Raw genomic sequence first — 18174 nt, forward strand, 5'->3', positions numbered from 1 at the left:
TTATCGGTAAGTAAATTCTTATTTTCTCTGACGTCCTAGTGGATGCTGGGAACTCCGTAAGGACCATGGGGATTATACCAAAGCTCCCAAACGGGCGGGAGAGTGCGGATGACTCTGCAGCACCGAATGAGAGAACTCCAGGTCCTCCTCAGCCAGGGTATCAAATTTGTAGAATTTAGCAAACGTGTTTGCCCCTGACCAAGTAGCTGCTCGGCAAAGTTGTAAAGCCGAGACCCCTCGGGCAGCCGCCCAAGATGAGCCCACTTTCCTTGTGGAATGGGCTTTTACAGATTTTGGCTGTGGCAGGCCTGCCACAGAATGTGCAAGCTGAATTGTACTACAAATCCAACGAGCAATAGTCTGCTTAGAAGCAGGAGCACCCAGCTTGTTGGGTGCATACAGGATAAACAGAGAGTCAGATTTTCTGACTCCAGCCGTCCTGGAAACACATTTTCAGGGCCCTGACTACGTCCAGCAACTTGGAGTCCTCCAAGTCCCTAGTAGCCGCAGGTACCACAATAGGCTGGTTCAAGTGAAACGCTGAAACCACCTTAGGAAGAAATTGAGGACGAGTCCTCAATTCTGCCCTGTCCGTATGAAAAATTAGGTAAGGGCTTTTATAGGATAAAGCCGCCAATTCTGAGACACGCCTGGCTGACGCCAGGGCTAACAGCATTACCACTTTCCATGTGAGATATTTTAAGTCCACAGTGGTGAGTGGTTCAAACCAATGTGATTTTAGGAACCCCAAAACTACATTGAGATCCCAAGGTGCCACTGGAGGCACAAAAGGAGGCTGTATATGCAGTACCCCCTTGACAAACGTCTGAACTTCAGGAACTGAAGCCAGTTCTTTCTGGAAGAAAATCGACAGGGCCGAAATTTGAACCTTAATGGACCCTAATTTTAGGCCCATAGACAGTCCTGTTTGCAGGAAATGCAGGAAACGACCCAGTTGAAATTCCTCTGTAGGGGCCTTCCTGGCCTCACACCACGCAACATATTTATGCCAAATACGGTGATAATGTTGCACGGTTACATCCTTCCTGGCTTTGATCAGGGTAGGGATGACTTCATCCGGAATGCCTTTTTCCTTCAGGATCCGGCGTTCAACCGCCATGCCGTCAAACGCAGCCGCGGTAAGTCTTGGAACAGACAGGGTCCCTGCTGGAGCAGGTCCTTTCTTAGAGGTAGAGGCCACGGGTCCTCCGTGAGCATCTCTTGAAGTTCCGGGTACCAAGTCCTTCTTGGCCAATCCGGAGCCACGAGTATAGTCCTTACTCCTCTCCTTCTTATGATTCTCAGTACCTTGGGTATGAGAGGCAGAGGAGGGAACACATACACTGACTGGTACACCCACGGTGTTACCAGAGTGTCAACAGCTATTGCCTGAGGGTCCCTTGACCTGGCGCAATATCTGTCTAGTTTTTTGTTGAGGCGGGACGCCATCATGTCCACCTTTGGTTTTTCCCAACGGTTCACAATCATGTGGAAGACTTCTGGGTGAAGTCCCCACTCCCCCGGGTGGAGGTCGTGTCTGCTGAGGAAGTCTGCTTCCCAGTTGTCCACTCCCGGAATGAACACTGCTGACAGTGCTATCACATGATTTTCCGCCCAGCGAAGAATCCTTGCAACTTCTGCCATTGCCCTCCTGCTTCTTGTGCCGCCCTGTCTGTTTACGTGGGCGACTGCCGTGATGTTGTCCGACTGGATCAACACCGGCTGACCCTGAAGCAGAGGCCTTGCTTGACTTAGGGCATTGTAAATGGCCCTTAGTTCCAGGATATTTATGTGAAATGACGTTTCCATGCTTGACCACAAGCCCTGGAAATTTCTTCCCTGTGTGACTGCTCCCCAGCCTCTCAGGCTGGCATCCGTGGTCACCAGGACCCAGTCCTGAATGCCGAATCTGCGGCCCTCTAGAAGATGAGCACTCTGCAACCACCACAGGAGAGACACCCTTGTCCTTGGAGACAGGGTTATCCGCTGATGCATCTGAAGATGCGATCCGGACCATTTGTCCAGCAGATCCCACTGAAAAGTTCTTGCGTGGAATCTGCCGAATGGAATCGCTTCGTAAGAAGCCACCATTTTTCCCAGGACCCTTGTGCATTGATGCACTGACACTTGGCCTAGTTTTAGGAGGTTCCTGACTAGCTCTGATAACTCCCTGGCTTTCTCCTCCGGGAGAAACACCTTTTTCTGGACTGTGTCCAGAATCATCCCTAGGAACAGCAGACGTGTCGTCGGAATCAGCTGCGATTTTGGAAGATTTAGAATCCACCCGTGCTGTCATAGTACTACTTGAGATAGTGCTACTCCGACCTCTAACTGTTCCCTGGACCTTGCCCTTATCAGGAGATCGTCCAAGTAAGGGATAATTAAGACGCCTTTTCTTCGAAGAAGAATCATCATTTCGGCCATTACCTTGGTAAAGACCCGGGGTGCCGTGGACAATCCAAACGGCAGCGTCTGAAACTGATAGTGACAGTTCTGTACCACAAACCTGAGGTACCCTTGGTGAGAAGGGCAAATTGGGACATAGAGGTAAGCATCCTTGATGTCCAGAGACACCATATAGTCCCCTTCTTCCAGGTTCGCTATCACTGCTCTGAGTGACTCCATCTTGAATTTGAACCTTTGTATGTAAGTGTTCAATGATTTCAGATTTAAAAATAGGTCTCACCGAGCCGTCCGGCTTCGGTACCACAAACAGCGTGGAATAATACCCCTTTCCCTGTTGTAGGAGGGGTACCTTGATTATCACCTGCTGGGAATACAGCTTGTGAATGGCTTCCAATACCGCCTCCCTGTTGGAGGGAGACGTTGGCAAAGCAGACTTCAGGAGCCGGCGACGGGGAGACGTCTCGAATTCCAATTTGTACCCCTGAGATACTACCTGCAGGATCCAGGGGTCCACTTGCGAGTGAGCCCACTGCGCGCTGAAATTCTTGAGACGACCCCCCACCGTACCTGAGTTTGCTTGTAAGGCCCCAGCGTCATGCTGAGGACTTGGCAGAAGCGGGGGAGGGCTTCTGTTCCTGGGAAGAGGCTGCCTGCTGCAGTCTTTTTCCCCTTCCTCTGCCCCGGGGCAGATATGAGTGGCCTTTTGCCCGCTTGCCCTTATGGGGACGAAAGGACTGAGCCTGAAAAGACGGTGTCTTTTTCTGCTGAGAGGTGACCTGGGGTAAAAAGGTGGATTTCCCAGCCGTTGCCGTGGCCACCAGGTCCGATAGACCGACCCCAAATAACTCCTCCCCTTTATACGGCAATACTTCCATATGCCGTTTGGAATCCGCATCACCTGACCACTGTCGCGTCCATAACCCTCTTCTGGCAGAAATGGACAGCGCACTTACTCTTGATGCCAGAGTGCAAATATCCCTCTGTGCATCTCGCATATATAGAAATGCATCCTTTAAATGCTCTATAGTCAATAATATACTGTCCCTGTCCAGGGTATCAATATTTTCAGTCAGGGAATCCGACCAAGCCAGCCCCGCACTGCACATCCAGGCTGAGGCGATTGCTGGTCGCAGTATAACACCAGTATGTGTGTATATACTTTTTAGGATATTTTCCAGCTTCCTATCAGCTGGCTCTTTGAGGGCGGCCGTATCAGGAGACGGTAACGCCACTTGTTTTGATAAGCGTGTGAGCGCCTTATCTACCCTAGGGGGTGTTTCCCAACGCGCCCTAACCTCTGGCGGGAAAGGGTATAATGCCAATAATTTTTTAGAAATTAGCAGTTTTTTATCGGGGAAAACCCACGCTTCATCACACACCTCATTTAATTCATCTGATTCAGGAAAAACTACGGGTAGTTTTTTCACACCCCACATAATACCCTTTTTTGTGGTACTTGTAGTATCAGAAATGTTCAAAACCTCCTTCATTGCCGTGATCATGTAACGTGTGGCCCTACTGGAAAATACGTTTGTTTCCTCACCGTCGACACTGGAGTCAGTGTCCGTGTCTGGGTCTGTGTCGACCATCTGAGGTAACGGGCGCTTTAGAGCCCCTGACGGTGTTTGAGACGCCTGGACAGGTATTAACTGTTTTTCCGGCTGTCTCATGTCGTCAACAGTCTTTTGTAAAGTGCTGACGCTATCACGTAATTCCTTCCATAAGACCATCCAGTCAGGTGTCGACTCCCTAGGGGGTGACATCACTATTACAGGCAATTGCTCCGCCTCCATACCATTTTCCTCCTCATACATGTCGACACAACGTACCGACACACAGCACACACACAGGGAATGCTCTGATAGAGGACAGGACCCCACTAGCCCTTTGGGGAGACAGAGGGAGAGTTTGCCAGCACACACCAGAGCGCTATATATATACAGGGATAACCTTATATAAGTGTTTTTCCCTTATATAGCTGCTGTATTTATTAATCTGCCAATTAGTGCCCCCCCTCTCTTGTTTTACCCGGTTTCTGTAGTGCAGGACTGCAGGGGAGAGCCAGGGAGCTTCCCTCCAACGGAGCTGTGAGGGAAAATGGCGCTTGTGTGCTGAGGAGATAGGCTCCGCCCCCTTCTCGGCGGCCTTTCTCCCGCTTTTTTAAGGAAAAACTGGCAGGGGTTAAATGCATCCATATAGCCCAGGAGCTATATGTGATGTATTTTTAGCCATCTAAGGTGTTTTTATTGCGTCTCAGGGCGCCCCCCCCCAGCGCCCTGCACCCTTTGTGACCGGAGTGTGAAGTGTGCTGAGAGCAATGGCGCACAGCTGCGGTGCTGTGCGCTACCTTATTGAAGACGGGACGTCTTCTGCCGCCGATTTTCCGGACCTCTTCTGTCTTCTGGCTCTGTAAGGGGGCCGGCGGCGCAGCTCTTGGACCCATCCATGGCTGGGCCTGTGATCGTCCCTCTGGAGCTAATGTCCAGTAGCCTAAGAAGCCCAATCCACTCTGCACGCAGGTGAGTTCGCTTCTTCTCCCCTTAGTCCCTCGGTGCAGTGAGCCTGTTGCCAGCAGAACTCACTGAAAATAAAAAACCTACTTTAAACTTTTACTCTAAGCAGCTCAGGAGAGCCACCTAGTATGCACCCTTCTCGTTCGGGCACAAAAATCTAACTGTGGCTTGGAGGAGGGTCATAGGGGGAGGAGCCAGTGCACACCAGGTAGTCCCAAAGCTTTTACTTTTGTGCCCAGTCTCCTGCGGAGCCGCTATTCCCCATGGTCCTTACGGAGTTCCCAGCATCCACTAGGACGTCAGAGAAATATATACACATACATACATACATACATACACACACACACATATGTATACACACACACACACACACACACACACACATTTAAATCTACCATACCAAGGCTAACCAGGTGATTATGGGGGAGATTTATCAAAGCTTGGAGAGAGATAAAGTGGGGAGAGGTAAAGTACCAACCAGTCTGCATCTAACTTATGTTACAGGCAGTGAAATAAGGCACTGTAAAGCGGATTGGTTGGTAAGTTATCGCTCTCCAAGCTTTTATAAATCTCCCCCATAATCACCTGGTTAGCCTTGGTATGGTAGATTTAAATGTGTGTGTGTGTGTGTGTGTGTGTGTGTGTGTGTGTTTGTGTATCTCTCTCCAAGCTTTGATAAATCTCCCCCTATGTTGATAATAAGGATAGTACCCTTGGAATCTGATTGCTAGAGGTCACATAACCGGACGCATGCTGCAGTGGAGTCTGGCATATACTAGAGATGCATTTCACAACGTCAGCTACCATAATGTAAGCCTAAACCTAACAGAGGCTGGGCTACGATGTGTGTCACCGATTTGCTGCAAATTTGAACAATCCCCCATAGTATTTATAGGAGAATATTCCTGCTATATAAAACAGGGTTTATAATCCTTTCTCTGCATTATGCAGCTCCGGTAACCTGATTCTTTGACACAATCTCAGCCACAAACCTGCTGCTCAATGGAAAGTAAAAGATTTTGCTTTGCAGGCTCCAAGCAGCCGTGAAGCCCACATAAGATAAATTAGCAAAGAGATCAAGTAATCTTCCTACTGGCATTGCCAAGCAAGAACAGCTTTTACATAAAAGCACAGAATGGGAAGATCACCTGGGGGCCCAAACTGGCCGAGCTGCTGAGTGATGAGGCCAAGCCACCAGGTCCCATGGGAGCCTGTTCTTCTGGGCAGCAGATGACCCACACCACACAGGCAGATGGTGGTCAGCAACCAACCGAATCTACACACATGCCACAAAATTATTATCGGTTACAGTTGGATTAGTCTTCAGCATTGAGATCATTTTGCTGGGATTGCTGCACATGCGCCTAGGTTTATGGTGTGCATACAAGTACATCTTACAGTAGCAGCAGGGATATGCAAAGTACTGTACAGATCTAGATTGCACAGTGTCAGCATTTCTAGTCTTCATTATATAACTAATATTGGCAAGTGTGTCTGTAAGGCGCAGGTGTATCCAGGTGACTGGATAAGTTTCTTCACACCTAGAACGTTCACTATAGATCCTGTCTATCACAGGTGAGCACATGTTGCTAATTGCAGGCTAGACTGATAAATGCATTGCTGCGGAATCTGTCAAATCTGCCAACTTCTGGAAAGGTAGTCCTTCAAAAGACATTTTTATTTTTATAAGTAGCAGATAAAACGACAATTGTCTAGGCCTCAACAAACCCTGCAACTTGATCAATCTACGCTCTTGTGAGAAATATAAAATTTTACTTTGCCATTATATATTAAACAAAAAAGCCAACGGGAAGAAGCCCGAATGCCCCTTGGTTCTGCAGCTTGTAACGCCATCTTTAGCGGGAAGGATTTGCGTTGATTTGGAATTTATCAGTCTCATATCAAATCTGAGCCCACGCCTAAAAACACGGCTTTAGTTTACAGATGTCTCACCGCATCTCAATGGGGTTGAAGCCCTGGCTTTGTATGGCCATTATCTAAATGCTCCATTGGTTTTATATATTCCGGCATGTTGGGCCTATGTACCTATAACAAATTGTGATTATACTATATCAGTGTTCCCTGTAGAATCCGGGCAGGGCAGGGCGCCGGATCTAGAGGGGCACTAGCGCGCGTGCACCGAAAAGGGGGCGTGGTCATGCTAAATAGGGGCGGGCCATCACGGCTAATAGAAGGGGGCGTGGGCGGCCGGCTGCGTCACTGTTGGGGGCGTGCCCAGCACCTACGGAGGTGCTGGGCTTCCCCCAAGCGCTCTCTCAGCGTGAATGGATGCCGCGCAGGCAGGAAGCGGGCGGCAGTTTTAGCAGGGCGCCGCAGAAAGGGCAGGGAGGTTTTTGCCCTTAAACAAAACAAAAAAAAAAAAAAACGGGCAGGGCGCGGCGCCCTGCTAAAACTGCCTGGCGTGAACACTACTATATATTATGTTCTGTACATTTGCAGCCGCAGTGCCGTCCCAACGCTGCCGACACGCCCCTGACCGCTTCTGACTGTCAATCAGGCAGAGGCGGTTGCACAACTGAGATGCTGTTGACATTACTTAATGCTTGACATTACAAATTGCTAGTGGTGGACTCGATGCAAGTGAGGTTCTTAGAGCCTCTGGCTGCAAAACATCCCTCCACGTGGTACTTGAGAATGTGAAGGGCCGTTTCTCAATTGCTCATCTATGTATATAAACCATGTGAGTGTAGTGATGAGATGTATAGGATAACTGAAGAGTCTAAAGGTAGCATATAATGAATGTATTGGAGAACACTGGATAAAAGCAGATGCTTCCTTAGTCTGTGTTAGATGGAAATGGATCCAGCAAAACTATCAGTGTAAAGTGCTTCAAGGCACCGGTAGGGATACTGATGATCAGAATGGCTGGACATTAACTTGCCTGCTGGGGAAGGGGGGACCTTGGTCCAGCACCCTCCTATCTGGTAAACCTTCTGAAACCCCCTGTGTGCCACAGACTGTATCAAGTGTTGGCTGTGGCTGAGCGCCGGACTACAGTATCACATGTGAAACCCTTCGACCTGCAGCCGCATCAGACTGCTACTTCCAGTAACACTTCTAATAAAGGAAGGTTATGATGCCCCAGATGTGAAAGGGTGATGGAATGTACCAACTAGCGGAATAATTGCACTCTGCCAAAGGCTTTCCTAAGATCACGTCCTTAAATGAATGGGGGTTCTACAGCAATGAAAACTATTATATACAGTAACCCCCCCCCCCCCCCCCCCCCGACCATTTTAAGTAGTAAACATAAAAGCAGCACTACAAAGCAGAAGTACAAGACCATAAGTACAGAGCAGAGAGCCAGGCATTACAGTAGCATCACACCGCAGGCGAGACACAGGGGGCGTACACAGAGCCGGATTAAGGGGGGGTCATTGGGGTTAAGTACCCCGGGCCCCCCTGTCTGAGAGGGCCCCCTGCCACAGATCATATCTCTATGACCGATCTGCGGCGCGGCACAGCACTGTGATCCCCTCCGACAGCTGATACTCACAGCCGCCGGCGCTGCGCTCCGTACCAATAGGAACTCGCCTGCACGTGATGTGCAGACGCTACGCCTTGCGTGCTCTCCTCCTGTACGCGCTCTCTTCCTGTACCCGCTCTCCAGTCTCTCCTCATGTGCCCGCTCTCTTCCTGTACCCGCTCTCCAGTCTCTCCTCATGTGCGCTCTGTCCTCCTGTACCCGCTCTCCAGTCTCTCCTCATGTGCGCTCTGTCCTCCTGTACCAGCTCAACCCCAGTCCTAGGACGCCATCCAGGTAATTGCTAAAAGTAATGCTACAGGTTGGGGGGGAGGAGGGATTGTTAGGAATGCTGCTTGACTATTTTGTTGAGGAATATTTGATTGTGAGGCTAGTATGTATGTAAATATATATATATATAATAAGAATTTACTTACCGATAATTCTATTTCTCGGAGTCCGTAGTGGATGCTGGGGTTCCTGAAAGGACCATGGGGAATAGCGGCTCCGCAGGAGACAGGGAATAGCGGCTCCGCAGGAGACAGGGCACAAAAAAGTAAAGCTTTACTAGGTCAGGTGGTGTGCACTGGCTCCTCCCCCTATGACCCTCCTCCAGACTCCAGTTAGGTACTGTGCCCGGACGAGCATACACAATAAGGGAGGCATTTTGAATCCCGGGTAAGACTCATACCAGCCACACCAATCACACCGTACAACTTGTGATCTAAACCCAGTTAACAGTATGACAACAGAAAGGGCCTCTTAAAGATGGCTCCTTAACAATAACCCGAATTAGTTAACAATAACTATGTACAAGTATTGCAGATAATCCGCACTTGGGATGGGCGCCCAGCATCCACTACGGACTCCGAGAAATAGAATTATCGGTAAGTAAATTCTTATTTTCTCTATCGTCCTAAGTGGATGCTGGGGTTCCTGAAAGGACCATGGGGATTATACCAAAGCTCCCAAACGGGCGGGAGAGTGCGGATGACTCTGCAGCACCGAATGAGAGAACTCCAGGTCCTCCTTTGCCAGGGTATCAAATTTGTAAAATTTTACAAACGTGTTCTCCCCCGACCACGTAGCTGCTCGGCAGAGTTGTAATGCCGAGACCCCTCGGGCAGCCGCCCAAGATGAGCCCACCTTCCTTGTGGAGTGGGCTTTTACAGTTTTAGGCTGTGGCAGGCCTGCCACAGAATGTGCAAGTTGAATTGTGTTACAAATCCAACGAGCAATCGACTGCTTAGAAGCAGGTGCGCCCAACTTGTTGGGTGCATACAATATAAACAGCGAGTCAGATTTTCTGACTCCAGCCGTCCTTGCAATGTATATTTTTAAGGCTCTGACAACGTCCAACAACTTGGAGTCCTCCAAGTCGCTAGTGGCCGCAGGCACCACAATAGGTTGGTTCAGATGAAATGCTGATACCACTTTAGGGAGAAAATGCGGACGAGTCCGCAGTTCTGCCCTATCCGAATGGAAGATTAGATAAGGACTTTTATAAGATAAAGCCGCCAATTCAGATACTCTCCTGGCAGAGGCCAGGGCTAGTAACATAGTCACTTTCAATGTGAGATATTTCAAATCCACCTTTTTCAATGGTTCAAACCAATGGGATTTGAGGAAATCTAAAACTACATTTAGATCCCACGGTGCCACCGGAGGCACCACAGGAGGCTGTATATGCAGTACTCCCTTGACAAAAGTCTGGACCTCAGGGACAGAGGCCAATTCTTTTTGGAAGAATATTGACAGGGCCGAAATTTGAACCTTAATGGATCCCAATTTGAGACCCATAGATAATCCTGATTGCAGGAAATGTAGGAAACGACCCAGTTGGAATTCCTCCGTCGGAACCCTCCGATCCTCGCACCACGCTACATATTTTCGCCAAATGCGGTGATAATGTTTCACGGTGACTTCCTTCCGTGCCTTAATCAAGGTAGGAATGACTTCTTCTGGAATGCCTTTCCCTTTTAGGATCTGGCGTTCAACCGCCATGCCGTCAAACGCAGCCGCGGTAAGTCTTGAAAAAGACAGGGACCCTGCTGTAGCAGGTCCCTTCTCAGAGGTAGAGGCCACGGTTCGTCCGTGAGCATCTCTTGAAGTTCCGGATACCAAGTCCTTCTCGGCCAATCCGGAACCACTAGTATTGTTCTTACTCTTCTTTGCCGTATGATCTTCAATACCTTTGGTATGAGCGGCAGAGGAGGAAACACATACACTGACTGGTACACCCAAGGAGTTACCAGTGCGTCCACAGCTATTGCCTGTGGATCTCTTGACCTGGCGCAATATTTGTCCAGTTTCTTGTTGAGGCGAGACGCCATCATGTCTACAATTGGTCTTTCCCAACGGTCTATTAACATGTTGAAGACTTCTGGATGTAGACCCCACTCTCCCGGATGAAGATCGTGTCTGCTGAGGAAGTCTACTTCCCAGTTGTCCACGCCCGGGATGAACACTGCTGACAGTGCTATCACGTGATTCTCCGCCCAGCGAAGAATCTTGGCAGCTTCTGCCATTGCACTCCTGCTTCTTGTGCCGCCCTGCCTGTTTACATGGGCGACCGCCGTGATGTTGTCCGACTGAATCAACACCGGCTTTCCTTGCAGGAGAAGTTCCGCCTGGCTTAGAGCATTGTAGATTGCTCTTAGTTCCAGAATGTTTATGTGAAGAGACTTTTCCAGACTCGTCCATACTCCCTGGAAGTTTCTTCCTTGTGTGACTGCTCCCCAGCCTCTCAGGCTGGCGTCCGTGGTCACCAGGATCCAATCCTGAATGCCGAATCTGCGGCCTTCTAATAGGTGAGCCTTCTGCAACCACCACAGAAGTGACACCCTTGTCTTTGGTGACAGGGTTATTCGCAGGTGCATCTGCAGATACGACCCTGACCATTTGTCCAACAGATCCCTTTGGAATATTCTTGCATGGAATCTGCCGAATGGAATTGCTTCGTAAGAAGCCACCATTTTTCCCAGGACTCTTGTTGATGTACTGACACTTTTCCTGGTTTTAGGAGGTTCCTGACCAGATCGGATAACTCCTTGGCTTTTTCCTCTGGAAGGAAAACCTTTTTCTGAACCGTGTCCAGAATCATTCCTAGGAACAGCAGACGAGTTGTCGGGATTAAATGGGATTTTGGAATATTCAGAATCCACCCGTGTTGTCTTAGCACCTCTTGAGATAGTGCTAAAGCTGTCTCCAGCTGTTCTCTGGACCTTGCCCTTATTAGGAGATCGTCCAAGTATGGGATAACTAATACGCCTTTTCTTCGAAGAAGAATCATCATCTCGGCCATTACCTTGGTAAAGACCCGAGGCGCCGTGGACAATCCGAACGGCAGCGTCTGAAACTGATAGTGACAGTTTTGAACAATGAACCTGAGGTACCCCTGGTGTGCGGGGTAAATCGGAACGTGTAGATACGCATCCTTGATGTCCAAGGATACCATAAAGTCCCCTTCTTCCAGGTTCGCTATCACTGCTCTGAGTGACTCCATCTTGAACTTGAACTTTTTTATGTAGAGGTTCAAGGACTTCAGATTTAGAATAGGCCTTACCGAGCCATCCGGCTTCGGTACCACAAATAGAGTGGAATAATACCCCTTTCCTTGTTGTAATAGGGGTACTTTGACTATCACCTGCTGAGCGTACAGCTTGTGAATGGCTTCCAACACCCTCTCCCTTTCGGAAGAGACGGTTGGTAAGGCAGACTTCAGGAAACGATGAGGAGGATCCGTCTCTAATTCCAACCTGTACCCCTGAGATATTATCTGCAGGATCCAGGGGTCTACCTGCGAGTGAGCCCACTGCGCGCTGTAATTTTTGAGACGGCCCCCCACTGTCCCCGAGTCCGCTTGAGAGGCCCCAGCGTCATGCTGAGGTTTTTGCAGGAGCCGGGGAGGGCTTCTGTTCCTGGGAAGGAGCTGCCTGTTGGTGTCTCTTCCCTCTTCCTCTGCCTCGTGGCAGGTACGACAAGCCCTTTGCTCTCTTATTTTTGTAGGAGCGAAAAGGCTGCGGTTGAAAGGTCGGTGCCTTTCTCTGTTGGGGAGTGACTTGAGGTAAAAAAGTGGATTTCCCGGCAGTAGCCGTGGCCACCAAGTCTGATAGACCAACTCCAAATAACTCCTCCCCTTTATACGGCAAAACCTCCATGTGACGTTTTGAATCCGCATCGCCTGTCCACTGTCGTGTCCATAAGGCTCTTCTGGCTGAAATGGACATAGCACTCATCCGAGATGCCAGTGTGCAAATATCCCTCTGTGCATCACGCATATAGATAAATGCATCCTTTATTTGTTCTAACGACAGTAAAACATTGTCCCTATCTAGGGTATCAATATTTTCAATCAGGGATTCTGACCAAACTACTCCAGCACTGCACATCCAGGCAGTTGCTATAGCTGGTCGTAGTATAACACCTGCATGTGTGTATATATTCTTTTGAATAACTTCCATCTTTCTATCTGATGGATCCTTAAGTGCGGCCGTCTCAGGAGAGGGTAACGCCACTTGTTTGGATAAGCGTGTGAGCGCCTTGTCCACCTTAGGGGGTGTTTCCCAGCGCGCCCTAACCTCTGGCGGGAAAGGGTATAATGCCAATAACTTTTTTGAAATTATCAACTTTTTATCAGGAGCAACCCACGCTTCATCACACACGTCATTTAATTCTTCTGATTCAGGAAAAACTGTTTGTAGTTTTTTCACACCATACATAATACCCTGTTTTACGGTATCTGTAGTATCAGCTAAATGTAACGTCTCCTTCATTGCCAAAATCATATAACGTGTGGCCCTACTGGAAAATACGTTTGAATTTCTACCGTCGTCACTGGAATCAGTGCCCGTGTCTGGGTCTGTGTCGACCGACTGAGGCAAAGGGCGTTTTACAGCCCCTGACGGTGTTTGAGGCGCCTGGACAGGCATTAATTGATTGTCCGGCCGCCTCATGTCCTCAACTGACTGTTTAAGGGAAGATAAACCATCACGTAATTCCACAAATAAAGGCATCCATTCTGGTGTCGACCCCCTGGGGGGTGACATCTGCATATTTGGCAATTGCTCCGCCTCCACACCAATATCGTCCTCATACATGTCGACACCACGTACCGACACACACCGCAAACTCACAGGGAATGCTCTAATGAAGACAGGACCCACTAGCCCTTTTGGGGAGACAGAGGGAGAGTCTGCCAGCACACACCACAAAGCGCTATATATACAAGGGATATCCTTATATTAAGTGCTCCCTTATAGCTGCTTTAATATATATATATATAGCCATTAATGTGCCCCCCCTCTCTGTTTTACCCTGTTTCTGTAGTGCAGTGCAGGGGAGAGACCTGGGAGCCGTTCTGACCAGCGGAGCTGTGACAGAAAATGGCGCCGTGTGCTGAGGAGATAGGCCCCGCCCCTTTTTCGGCGGGTTCTTCTCCCGCTATTTTTCCAGTCAGGCAGGGGTTAAATATCTCCATATAGCCCCTATGGGCTATATGTGAGGTATTTTTAGCCTTGTATAAGGTTTATATTTGCCTCTCAGAGCGCCCCCCCCCAGCGCTCTGCACCCTCAGTGACTGCCCAGTGAAGTGTGCTGAGAGGAAAATGGCGCACAGCTGCAGTGCTGTGCGCTACCTTATGAAGACTGAGGAGTCTTCAGCCGCCGGTTTCCGGACCTCTTCACGCTTCAGCATCTGCAAGGGGGTCGGCGGCGCGGCTCCGGGACCGGACTCCACGGCTGGGCCTGTGTTCGATCCCTCTGGAGCTAATGGTGTCCAGTAGCCAAGCAGCAAATCCACTCTGCATGCAGGTGAGTTTACTACTTTCCCCCTAAGTCCCACGTTGCAGTGATCCTGTTGCCAGCAGGACTCACTGTAAAGAAAAAAACCTAAACTAAACTTTCTCTAAGCAGCTCTTTAGGAGAGCCACCTAGATTGCACCCTTCTCGTTCGGGCACAAAATCTAACTGGAGTCTGGAGGAGGGTCATAGGGGGAGGAGCCAGTGCACACCACCTGACCTAGTAAAGCTTTACTTTTTTGTGCCCTGTCTCCTGCGGAGCCGCTATTCCCTGTCTCCTGCGGAGCCGCTATTCCCCATGGTCCTTTCAGGAACCCCAGCATCCACTTAGGACGATAGAGAAATATATATATATATATATATATATATATATATATATATATATATATATATTTTCTGCCAGAAAATATGAAAAGAGCAGGGAGCGCCAATAGTGCATTAAAAGTGTAAACAATTCATTTAAAATACATCCACGGTAATCAAGTAAAAACCCGTACCGTAAAAGGCGGTTAAACCACCGCTTGTATAACCAGCATAGAATTATCCCACAGTGCAAATCAGCGTTCGGGATTCAGTGTCCGCACGTCAGACCACGCCCATACGCGTGAAGTCTGATGACGAAACGCGTATGGGCGTGGTCTGACGTGCGGACACTGAATCCCGAACGCTGATTTGCACTGTGGGATAATTCTATGCTGGTTATACAAGCGGTGGTTTAACCGCCTTTTACGGTACGGGTTTTTACTTGATTACCGTGGATGTATTTTAAATAAATTGTTTACACTTTTAATGCACTATTGGCGCTCCCTGCTCTTTTCATATTTTTTGGCAGAATCATTACCCGCTCGGAACCGGGTTGTGGTGGGGAAGCGACAGTTGGAAGTTCCAGAGGTGCACACTGATAAAGATTGATTGACCAGAGAGACTGGGTGTCAGTGATTGTGAGGAACATTTGCTTCTCGTCCAGCCTGGGACTTGTAGTTCCACGGGACTCTGACTTTTCCTTTTCTTGGCGCTCATACTTTATATATATATATATATATATATATATATATATATATATATATATATATATATATATATATATATATATTATACACATCTTCCAAACATTGTAATAGGCCCTACACACTGGGCGATATTAGTGTAAGATATGAACAATCTCGTTCATTAATGAACGAGATAACGTTCATATCTTTGAGTGTGGAGGCACCAGCGATGAACGATGCGCGGCCCCGCGTTCGTTCATTGCTGTTGCCCCATCGCCTGTGCATGCAGGCCAATATGGACGAGATCGTCCATATTTGCCTGCACTTCTATGGAGCCGGATGACCGGGGGAGTGAAGAAACTTCACTCCCCTCGTCACTGCCCCCCCCCCCCGCCGCCGGGTCGCCCGTCGGCCGTATCCGCTGTCGGGCAGCTCGGCGGCGGATCGCTCAATGTGTAGGGCCCTTATCTTTCCTGATACATATGTTATGACCCTGGACCTTACCCTCCCTGGAACTCCCCCTCAGAGTCCCTGCCCTCACCCTTCCTGTAACTCCTCCTCAGAGTCCCTGCCCTCACCCTCCCTATAATGCCCCCTCAGAGTCCATGCCCTCACCCTCCGTGTAACGCCCCCTCAGCGTCCCTGCCCTCACCCTCCCTGTAACTCCCCCTCAGCGCCCTTATATACCTCCCAACTGTCCCGATTTTCATGGGACAGTCACTTTTTTGGGGACTGTCCCGCTGTCCCACCCAGTGTCCCGCAGTGGGGTGGGGGGAGGGGCAATTGGGAGGCTCCTGTAGTCACTGCTCTGCGGAAAATAGACAGTGTTCATGCGCACAGCGTCGATTCAGTGGAGACAGTGGGAGAGAGGGCATGCCAGCAGCTCACAGAGCGCTGGGCATGCCCCCTCAGTGCCGAAAACAGAGGCGTGGCTCAGGATCGCGGGCTCTTCTGCTAAACCATGCCCCCCTTTTCCATAGACCACGCCCCCTTTCGCACAGGTGTTCCTAATTTTGGGAGGTATCTCTGTGTGTATATATATATATATATATATATATATATATACACACACACACACACACTATGTAGAAATCAGCAGCACTCCATCCAAAAAACGATTCATAATAGATAAGCCGGTGCCCTCCAAGTAACGACCCTGGATAGGGTGTCCATTAATATATACAGCAGTCAGCGGCACTCACGGCTCCAATGCAGGGAAATGATAAAACACAGTCAATGTGCCGTCAACGTTTCAATGTTGTTCAAATAAACATTTCATCAGGACATACAGGTGTATGTCCTGATGAAAATGTTTATTTGAACAACATTGAAACGTTGACCGCACATTGACTGTGTTTTATCATTTCCCTGTATGGGAGCCGTGAGTGCCGCTGACTGCTGTGTATATATTATATATATAAATAATATTTTAATTTTATACCTTAGGGCCCCCCTGTCTGAAGTACCCCAGGCCCCCCGAAGCCTTAATTCAGCTCTGGGCGTACAGGAATGGCACTGACAGATAAATGGCAGAATGACAGATCTGCAATCAGGGATACTGTAATAAGTGATAGATGTATTATACGTGCGGACAATCCTGTAGCCGGCACATGAGCACAGGGCTGTGGCAGGACACACAGGCCACTCTCACATTACTCAGAGCCAGCAGCAGGAAGTGTCGCCATGACAACACAAACCAGACTGTTATCTGAGACCCTGGTGAGACTACAGTGTACAGTAACTGTTTATCTGCAGCTGGGGAGGAAACACTTCCAAATATAGAGAGTTATTTACTGATCACACAACTTCACAGCCGCAGCTCCCTGCTAGCCTCATTTATGGCCTGTAACCAATCCTAAACACATACGTGGGGATAAAAAAAACAAAAAACAGAGGCTCGTTGTGTCAAATTACTAATTGACCTTAGCACCTACAGATATACTGATCCTCTCTGAAATATCTTAAAATGATGCAAGGGCAGGATGCACCTCTCCCATGTGCATGCTGCTATTAATGGCCCTAACTGTGTGGAGTTTGTATATGCTCCCCGTACTTGCGTGGGTTTCCTCCGGGTACTCCAGTTTACTCCCACAATCCAAAAATATACTGGTAGGTTAATTGGCTCCCAACAATATTAATATATAAAATATTAACCCGTTCCACTGGGGCAGGGACTGATGTGAATGGGCAAATATTCTCTGCAAAGCGCTGCGGAATATGTGGCCACTATATAAATAACTGGTAGTAAATTAATGACAATAAGCCCGTGTTTGTTCTGCTCAATGACCCACACCAGAATAGCAGATCAGTTATTTATGTAATACTAAAAGGTACAGGCTGTTTAGTGATGCACTAAACAGGTATTACCCAGTCACCCAAAAACCTGATGGTTTACATACATCACAGATGATTGTGGGTCTGAGCGTGTGCAGAACGAGTCCTACATGACCGATCACAGGCCCCCCCCCCCCCCCCATGAATTAAATTCTGCAGTGTTTGGGGGTGCAGGAGGGGACGGAGCGGTGGGCGGGGGGGGGGGGGGGGGGGGGAAAGAGGACGGATGCGGGGGGCAGCTATGGGAAATTGTAGCCGCTGTTTTGTAGTGTAATATAGAAATAATCTCTTATCTTTCAATTGTTCAAGCAATTTTCATGCATCCGACACCAGAAACCTTTTACAGATGTTCAGCTGGAGCGTTACATTGCTACCCTGTGTTGAGAGATTGGGAGACCTTCGTCGAGACCCTTCTTCCAAAGGCAGCGGGGTTTCCCCATAGCTGCTCCCAACCACATCATCAATCAAGTGATCTGTTTAGATAGTATGGGGTCTATTCATGAAGCAGTGAAAACTGTGGAGAAGTGAGCCAGTGGAGAAGAGCCAATCAGCACTGAAGTAACATTTATAATTTACATACTATAAAATTATACAGAGAAGCTGATTGGTTGCTATGGGCAACTTCTCCAGTGGCTCACTTCTCCACTCT

The 18174-nt window shown here is 48.7% G+C and overlaps 1 protein-coding gene across 2 annotated transcripts in view; it reads right to left on the reverse strand.

Annotated features, from left to right (window-relative positions):
- Positions 1-18174, reverse strand: part of FOXN2 (forkhead box N2) — a 102016-nt gene that overhangs the window by 36607 nt on the left and 47235 nt on the right. The gene's annotated exons all lie outside the window — the stretch shown is intronic.

The sequence above is a fragment of the Pseudophryne corroboree genome, chromosome 4 (assembly GCF_028390025.1).
Source record: "Pseudophryne corroboree isolate aPseCor3 chromosome 4, aPseCor3.hap2, whole genome shotgun sequence".
Taxonomy (NCBI): domain Eukaryota; kingdom Metazoa; phylum Chordata; class Amphibia; order Anura; family Myobatrachidae; genus Pseudophryne; species Pseudophryne corroboree.